The following is a 9,281-nucleotide window of genomic DNA, read 5'->3' as shown; positions in this document are numbered from 1 at the left end:
AATTCCTCTGGAATTGCAGGCGTACATAGACTACGGAGACTGCTTACCATCAGGCGGGCCGTATGCATATTTGCCACCTACGTTGAATTTAAAAAAAATATTAGACCGCAGTTTGAGTTCTGATCCTTATAGGTCTCCCAGGCTTCAAGAAACCTGATGCTGCCGGGTTGAAAAGTGGTGTCGTTCGCCCCACCACCCCCCTGAAAATCCCCTTTAAAATGTTCCTAGTTTTCAAAGTTCTAATGGTTGTAATTTTTTGATATAATTAATCAATACATATTTACGATCACAATAAACTTCTATAATATAGACCGTGACATGTAGAGTTGTTTAATGGAGCTTTTTTAGACGGCCGAGGTCGTCAAGTAATAAGTTTGTGGAGCTGTTGTTCATGCCAGATGGCCAGATCGAATATGTTGCCAATTCTAATGAGCGCAGTTGTTAAATATTGTAAAATATAGTTACACGTGTTAAAGTACTTCAACACACAAACATGTAATTTTCCCTCGTATTTACTAAACAATCTCGCTTGCCTACGCATGGAGCAGGTTCTGTCTGTTATTTATTCTATTGCGTCTGCCAGAGAATAGGTAACTAATACATACCCTTTTATTGTTCTGTTTGTTGATCTGTAGGTACCTAGACATTTTTTTTTACTTTCAGAGATTTGCCCTATCTACCCTTCTCTCTCTAGCTATAGCTAGCTCCGTATAACTGTCGCAATTCACTGGAACCTAACGATATTACATTCCTAACCTTTGTAGCGCGATTTCCCGCTACTCGTAATTATAAGACGTTAAATCGTGCGCTTTTCGACGAAGAGCGCTCTTAAATGGACTTAAAGGTTGAATCAAACTACTCCCACTCGAAAATGACTAATAAATAAATAAAAAACCAGCCAAAAGCATGTCGGAGAAGGCTCAGTATAGGGTTCCGTAGACTGGCTGGATTGAACGGGGTCAATTAGGTAAAACAAGCAAAAGGCAGCCTCTGCAGCACTTTTAGTGAGAAGGGAAGACTTTTTGCATAAACTCAACTCACTCGATTATGTTCGCTATAGTTTTTATTGAAAGTAAAAAAAATAAGCTTTACTAAGCTTTACTTGCATGATTTCTTCATAATTTTTGGACCCATACTTCAGAAGTTAAAGTACATTTTTTTTTCTTTCGGAGTGTATATTTTCGAAAATATTCTCTTTATCAAAACATAGTTTTTAAACACCCCATTTCAGACAGACAGATATGGCGAAACTATAAGGGTTCGTAGTTGACTATGGAAACCTTAAAACAGTGTGCAGTTTTTAAAGATTCAAAGAATTTATTTGCATAGAATACACGTATATACATGCAGATCATATTGGTACAAAAAAAAAACAAAGTTCCAGTATATTCAGTCTGCGTGCAGATATGCAAAGATTATAGATTATAGAGGAGCACATTCTAACATCAAATCATAAATCAATACAAACATGAATAAAGAATAATATAATAATTAGTAAAAAATATGAAAAAGTCAATGAAAAATAATTGCAAAGTCAGTTATTCAAATAATCCTTAATACTATAAAAGCATCTGTCCAAAAGCCAGCTAGTCAACTTGCGCTTGAATATGTTGCCTATGAGTATCTTTAAGTCATCAGGTAGTCTATTATAAATTAATATACTCATGTTATATACATTTTTTTCGTAAATCATTTTACGTCCACGCGTGGTTTAAAAAGTATATTTACAAATTTCTGCCTTTTCTTAACGAAAACGATTTATAGTGTTTTTATAATCGTGATATAATAGAGATCTTTTCAATCGAGTGCCGTGTTTAGGCAACGAAGCTTGCTGAATTACCTAAGTAAGGCAAGAAATTGGAAAGCTTGATTATATCACTATTGTATACATACTTTTTCTACGTGTCATCTAAAATAATACTTTTTTATATAAAGCCTAAATAATTAATGAAAGTTGGTAAGTATCTCAGTAGACAAAAATGTAGTATAAAATACTTTAAACGCGTGACGCTCGCCCCGCACCCGTTTAGTCTTTTATGTGGGAGCGCAGCGGCACGTGATTGGACAATGTTTTTTACAGTTGACTACAGCGTATCAAAATGAATCTTATAGTTGAGTTGGGAGCCCGTACATGAAAACTAAGCAATTAGTATAATTTGGTATACGAAATCTTAATTCAACCATACAGTCGACGAGTAGAAAACCATATTTATTGAGTTCTGAGATTGTTCAGTTTTGTTTGTTTAGTGATAAAGCCTGTCTTTAAAACTGAAGGTCGTCGGTTTGAACCCGAGCTCGACGGGACCCTACACTGAGCATGGCCCGACATGCACTGGCACATGGACGGTTTTTATGTATGTCAATCTTTTCATAAACATCCTTTTAATTTAAAACAGTTCGTGTTGAATGTCGCGTGTAAAAGCTAAAATCCGTTATTAACGGAAAGTCGAGTTACGAACTAGCAGAATGCGAGGAATGCTTGCGTTCCGTCCGTTTGGCCGTTTGCTGGTAAAATTTTAATTAAATAGCCTATTTACCCACTATACTACTACTACTACTACTTATTGTACTATTTAAATAGTCTATTTAGACGACCGGTTTGGCCTAGTGGGTAGTGACCCTGCCTACGAAGCTGATGGTCCCGGGTTCAAATCCTGGTAAGGGCATGTATTTGTGTGATGAGCACGGATATTTGTTCCTGAGTCATGGGTGTTTTCTATGTATTTAAGTATTTATATATTATATATATCGTTGTCTAAGTACCCTCAACACAAGCCTTATTGAGCTTACTGTGGGACTTAGTCAATTTGTGTAATAATGTCCTATAATATTTATTTATTTATTTACCACACGATGAAGAGGGCAATTCAAAGTTACATTTTCACATTAAAATGATATCTAAATAACGTCACTTTGTTTTCATTCAGTGCGTGTCGCTCGCGCTATTAGAGCAGTTTCAGAGTAGCGTATTTTTACGCGTGTATATGATCGTTTCTGCAAACACGCGCTTATAAACTCCGGATGCTTGTATACTACTTACGGCCCGATTCGAAGAATGAAATACGATAACGATAAGTTCTGGTTTAGATAAGTTCTCATTAAGATATCGTTTGTATGTCGTATTAGTAATTGACAGAAGCAACTCGATTCGGGCAACCAATGTCACTTTGACGTTAGAAATATCGTAGATAGATCTTATTGGGATCACAGCGGAATCGAAATAAACGTCAATTTTGACATGTCGTTTAGTTATCGATCTTTTAAAGATCTTTCCAAGATCTTAAACGTGTCTTAATCATTCTTCGAATTGGGCTGTTATATGAGCTTACACCGGCGTGTGCTCTCGAACGGCTGCGTGTCAGCTGGCACAGCACGAACTTGTCAACGTACGACAACGCTCGTACAATGGCACGCCAGTGTATTATATGCTTCTACACGCGCTTCTAAAAACGGACCCGGGTATGTCCTTAAGCTACGTCCAAAAGAGAGGTATGGGACACTGTGAATCGCTTAGTGTGTTAAAGCACAGTACAGCGGATATCATTCCAGTTCTAGAGCAGGACCCAAGATTGCATTTGGGTAAGTAGGTATCTTACAGAAAACCGCAGCCAAATAACACTAAACCCTACTCTTAGTGTTGTGTTCCTGCCGGTGAGTAAGGTTGCCAGAGGTGAGGTTGCGGGATGTTAGGGTCGGCAACGCGCATGTAACACATCTGGAGTTGCAGCCGTCCATAGGCTACGGTAACTGCTTACCATCAGGCGGGCCGTAAGCTTATTTGCCACCGACGTAGTATAAAAAAGCGAGCTTATACGCTCGTATAAAACCCTAATCTGTATCCCTAGTGTACATTTATTCGACATTTTGTATGGGATTTCCAGTTTCCAGAACGTCCCGCTTGGCGATATGCTATCGAATAAATTTACACTAAGGGTTCAGAACCTTACATGTATGGTCAGGTTCTAGCGTAATGAACGCGTGAACGAATACTGAATTATATAATTTTGACAAGGTGTACGATCGAATTAAAGTTAAAAGTTACGAGAAATGCCCGGAATAGACACTACAAATTTTTTTTAAGTCCGTCGAAATCCTACTTCAGAAGGAAGTGTACTACATGATTGCCCGTACAAGAAGAGAAAACGTTTTTCCATTTCTAAATAATTTCCATTATATTGTCTCAAAGCGAAACCTATAAACCTAGAATATAGGCGTTTAGGCATTAAGCTCGCCATTTGTACTTTATTTGTTATATTGTGCAATAAAGTTTAAATAAATCAATAAATAAAAATAAAATATATTATGCTGAAGCGATCGACATCTTCAAAGCAAAGCTATTCTTCCCTCTATCATCTTTTGATATCGATTGCTTCAGCGTAATATATTCTAGATTTATAAGATTCGCTTTAAATATATATATATTTTTTTTAATGCAAATTTTGAAAAATAAAACCTATAAATCTAGGTTTTCATTGTGTCAATAACATACTAAAAAATCACGGAGAATGGAAAATATTTAGAAGTGGAATAACGTTTTCTCTTTTTATATGTCACGTGGATCTTCGTGGTACGCTCGAAGCGGAGCGTTCGGCGGGGCGTGCAGCGTGGCATCGGGCTCACAAGCGATGTGAGCAGCGTGCACTAAGACCGCTCCTATACGTTTGCATTTGTTTAACATGCACGCCGCCACGCCCGGGCGTGCACTTACTTGTGATCCCGACGCCACGCTGCACGCCCCGCCGAACGCTCCGCTTTGAGCGTCCACTCAGGCGTCACTTAAGATCCGAGACAAATTGCAAGACATATAAAATCAACAGGTATGTGCGAAATGTCGCGTGCGTGTCGGACTACTACGAATGTGGTGCGACCTTTAAGAACGTAAACATGCGTGTCAAATAGATGTCCTGCGATGCAATAAAATGAGTTTTTCATGTAGGGGAAGCTGGGGAAATATGGGACGGGGGCAATATGTGAGATTTGAAACGCCTATGGATATATGCGGGACCGGAGGAAGAAATAACCATCCCATACAACCAACATATTTTTTTGCCATTTTTATAAATAGTAGCACGGAACCCTTCGTGCGCGAGTCCGACTCGCACTTGCCCGGTTTTTTTAGATCTATTATGTATACTATTTTGCGTTGTTGTCTTATTACGATAACATATCCTTAACTAGTTAAATTGAATTTCACGGTCTGCCGGATAATTTTATAATATAAAAAAGAAAAATTATCAATGACGCCTTCGAATTTGGAACTAAGAAAATGTACCTATTTACGGTTTTCTATTTAAGTTTAAATTGAATGTTATCTTTAAATGTTATGCTACTACTTTAATAAATGAAAAGTTACAATAAATAATAATAATAAATAAAATAAAAATTATTTATTTTCAGATTCCTCCGATCCATAGATTGTTAGTTACAAGACACTTATAAAACTACATTAGTAAACTATCTTATATTACAGGTTTCATACAAATATCTATTTCTTAGGTCGTATGATATGGAGTTCGGTATAACGGCGGAGAATATCCGAATCCCACCTCTCTGCTATCATTCTCAGGATGCTGTTTGCGCTCCCCCTCATCCGCCTCACCACAGATGCCGTCTTCTTCCTCACTATAGCATAAAAGTCCTCTACAGCGGCATCGGCAAACATTCCAGAGGCGCTACAGAATCGAGGAAGCCCAAACAGCATTCTGAAAATGTTATTATATTGGATACGCAGGGTATTATAAGTCTTCAGCCTGAAATAGGGAACAAATACAATAGGGAACAATAGTTCCTTATCATAAATATATAGAATCTTTCTTATTAGGGGGATATAAAAAATTAGGGGTCCATATTGCCCCGTGTTCCCCTCCATAATACTCTTTGAGTCCGACACGCGCGTCCTAAATATAGCACTTGGTCATCTTGTCTGTAATGGCGGATCGGGATGCTGGCATTTCCAAGATGGCGGACAGGTGATGGCTAATTAAGTTTTTGCTTATTATGTTTTGGTCTAAGTTACAAGAAAAACGCGATCGTGACCATTACGTTGGAATGTACACGGTGAAATTCAACCACCAGCCACACTCTGCGTAGTGACTTTATAGATCATACTGAACAACTTTTACTATGGGACCAATGCCAAAATACGGAAAAAAAAAATAGCTGTCCCATAGAAGTCAGCGGCATCACATCAGCTGTTTTAACGTTTGACGTTTTCAAGTATCATATCGGAAACAGGTCGAACGACTAAAATTCGAATACACCAGCCAGTAAAAGAAAAAAAGCCTGGAGAGGTGCTTGACATTGGAAGGCATGACATGGCTTTTGTCTGATCAGTATATCATTTAAATTGAAAATTGTTACAAAAACCAGATATATGATGACTCACGTTAGAGTAGTCCGGATCCAGGCTGAGGCGTTTTCTACAGAATGCATCACGTGATCATCGGTCACCTGATCAGGGAATGCAACTAATAACCGAATTTTATCGGCCATAACCGAAAGTGGTTATGAAGTTAGGCCGGTTATTGCATTCCCTACACCTGATCTGCCATAGAAAATGAAGTGTCGGTTGCCTCGGCTCAGGCCTGGGCTGTCCTAGCTTGAGTCATCCTTAACTGGGTAGAAATTCATCCAGTTGATCTGTGAATTTAGGATCTGGGAAAGCCAGAGGAAAAACCACAAGTATATGTGACCTTTGCAACCTATCTGCTCACCATGACGGTTGACAACGGAGTGTCGAGTTGCATGTAGTTCGCATCACACTTTTATTGTGTAAACGTCACAGTGTATATATCTCTCTTCTTCTTCCTCGCGTTGTCCCGGCATTTTGCCACGGCTCATGGGAGCCTGGGGTCCGCTTGACAACTAATCCCAAGATTTGGCGCAGGCACTAGTCTTTACGAAAGCGACTGCCATCTGACCTTCCAACCCAGAGGGTAAACTTTGGGTAACAGTGTATATCTAAAGGGTATAAAAGTCACGTGTGAAAAAATCGCTCCCGCTACCTCCTAAGCATTAACCCTTCATCTTCTATAGCACGCGCCGAGCAGGTGCAATGTTAAGGGTAGCTAGTAGTTAGTAGCGAGAGGAGCTGGCGAAGTTACGGAGTTTAGTGTTAAGGCTTGTTTAGCTACTGTTTTACTTGTGAAATTTATGTTGAACTTTTTTAGGGTTCCGTACCCAAAGGGTAAAACGGACCCTATTACTAAGACTCCGCTGTCCGTCCGTCCATCCGTCCGTCCGTCTGTTGCCAGGCTGTATCTCATGAACCGTGATAGCTATGTAGACAGTTGAAATTTTCACAGATGATGTATTTCTGTTGCCGCTATAACAACAAATACTAAAAAGTACGGAACCCTCGGTGGGCGAGTCCGACTCGCACTTGTCCGGTTTTTTTTATTAGAAGCTTCAAATTAGTATATTTTGATGAACTTATTATAAGGTGCTAACAAATTAGTTACCGATATTCTAAGAGACGGTAATTTACATTAAAATTAAATTAGGAAACTATTCATTTTTTTTTTATTTACCGAACAAAAAATTATATAATTCAATCTTAAAAAATAATCATCAAGTGCATATAACTGACAAGATTTTTAACATGACATGATATGACAGACATGTCAACAATTGTTTGTTTTAAATATGTCATTTGATTTATGCCATGAAGTGGCCAGTTAAGTGTACATTACGATACAAGTGCGAAAAACAGGAAATTCGAAACGAGTGGCGATAAATTAAAACAAGAAGTGTTTTAAATCGACACGAGTTGCGAATTACCTATTCGCACATGTATTGTACAACGTTTTACAGTACATATGGCGCTTTAAATGTTCGACACAGTAAAGTAATGTGCTAATTTTCGCACTAGTGCGGCAAAGTAGCACCATATGTACTGTAAAAGAGGTTCTAGAATCTGTTCAATGAGGTCTCATTTTACTATCTCATTAAGAGGATGTTTTACGCAGCAAATTTGTTTTCTAATTTTCTTCAAAAAACATCATGATATCTATGATGTGCCATACTATGTTCACATTTTAATACTAGACAGTGGCATAGAACACTTAGTTTTTTATTAATTTTTAACTAATTTTGAAGAAATATTCTGCGCTAATCACGTAATAATAGATAGACGGTATTTTTCACATCAGCTATTGTTTTTAAAAATTGTAAAAAAACAGACAAACGGCCCGATTCGAAGAATGATTAAGACACGTTTAAGATCTTGGAAAGATGTTAACTATACGACATGTCAAAATTGACGTAAAGGTGAATAAAGTGTATTTTTAGTTTACTTAATTGACCCAGGTGATTTGAGCTGGGTGAACAGAGTCAACTACAGGTTATTTCGATTCCGCTGTGATCCCAATAAGATCTATCTACGATATTTCTAACGTCAAAGTGACATTGGTTGCCTGAATCGAGCTGCTTCTGTGAATTATACGACATATAAACGATATCTAAATTTGAACTCATCTAAACCAGAACTTATCGTTATCGTATCTCATTCTTCGAATCGGGCCGCTACTTTTATCGAACTTGAATGAGTTTCAACGATTTTTCAATATCTGCTCAATGATTTGCGCTTATCGAGTCTATATCTACATATAATAAATAGCAACACTTGCATAATCTATTCTTTATTTTTTTTACAAACAAACAGTGTCCCCTTAACCATATAATGGGCACAGTAATTAAAGCTACATGCAACAGGTGTATGACTTATATCTCTCCACCACCTTGCACTAAATTGCCATTTTGTTTTAGCCAACAGGCCAATTCGAACGTAGGTCCAATGATACCAGAATGATAAGAGAGGTATGGGCATTGTGAATGTCATCTCGCTTTGTGTGGTAGGGCACAGCACAGCAGATGTCATTCCAGATCTAGAGCAGAGCCCAACTGGGGAAGTAGCTCCACCTTCCAGAAAACCGCAGCCAAATAACACTAGACCCTACCTACCATAGTGTTGTGTTCCTGACGGTGATAAAGGTTGCCAGAGCTCAACGAGGGTGCGGACTGTTCCCACCTTAAATTTCGGAAACGCACTGGCTACCTCCTCTGTAACGGTAAATTCTTACCATCAGGCGATTCGTTATGTCAAATGCCTTAAAAAAATATGCCTTAAAACAATATTGTGTCGCCTTAACCCTACGCCAAACAATGAAATCAACAGGTGTGTGATGTGATATATCATCCACCTGCCGCTAACACACCTGCACTACGCAATCTTAAGAACGATAGCTATTTTGGAGATATGCGGGATGTTTATTTAGTTACCT

The sequence above is a fragment of the Cydia pomonella genome, chromosome 24 (assembly GCF_033807575.1).
Source record: "Cydia pomonella isolate Wapato2018A chromosome 24, ilCydPomo1, whole genome shotgun sequence".
NCBI classification, from domain to species: Eukaryota; Metazoa; Arthropoda; class Insecta; order Lepidoptera; family Tortricidae; genus Cydia; species Cydia pomonella.
Note: the sequence above shows the minus strand (reverse complement) of the source record.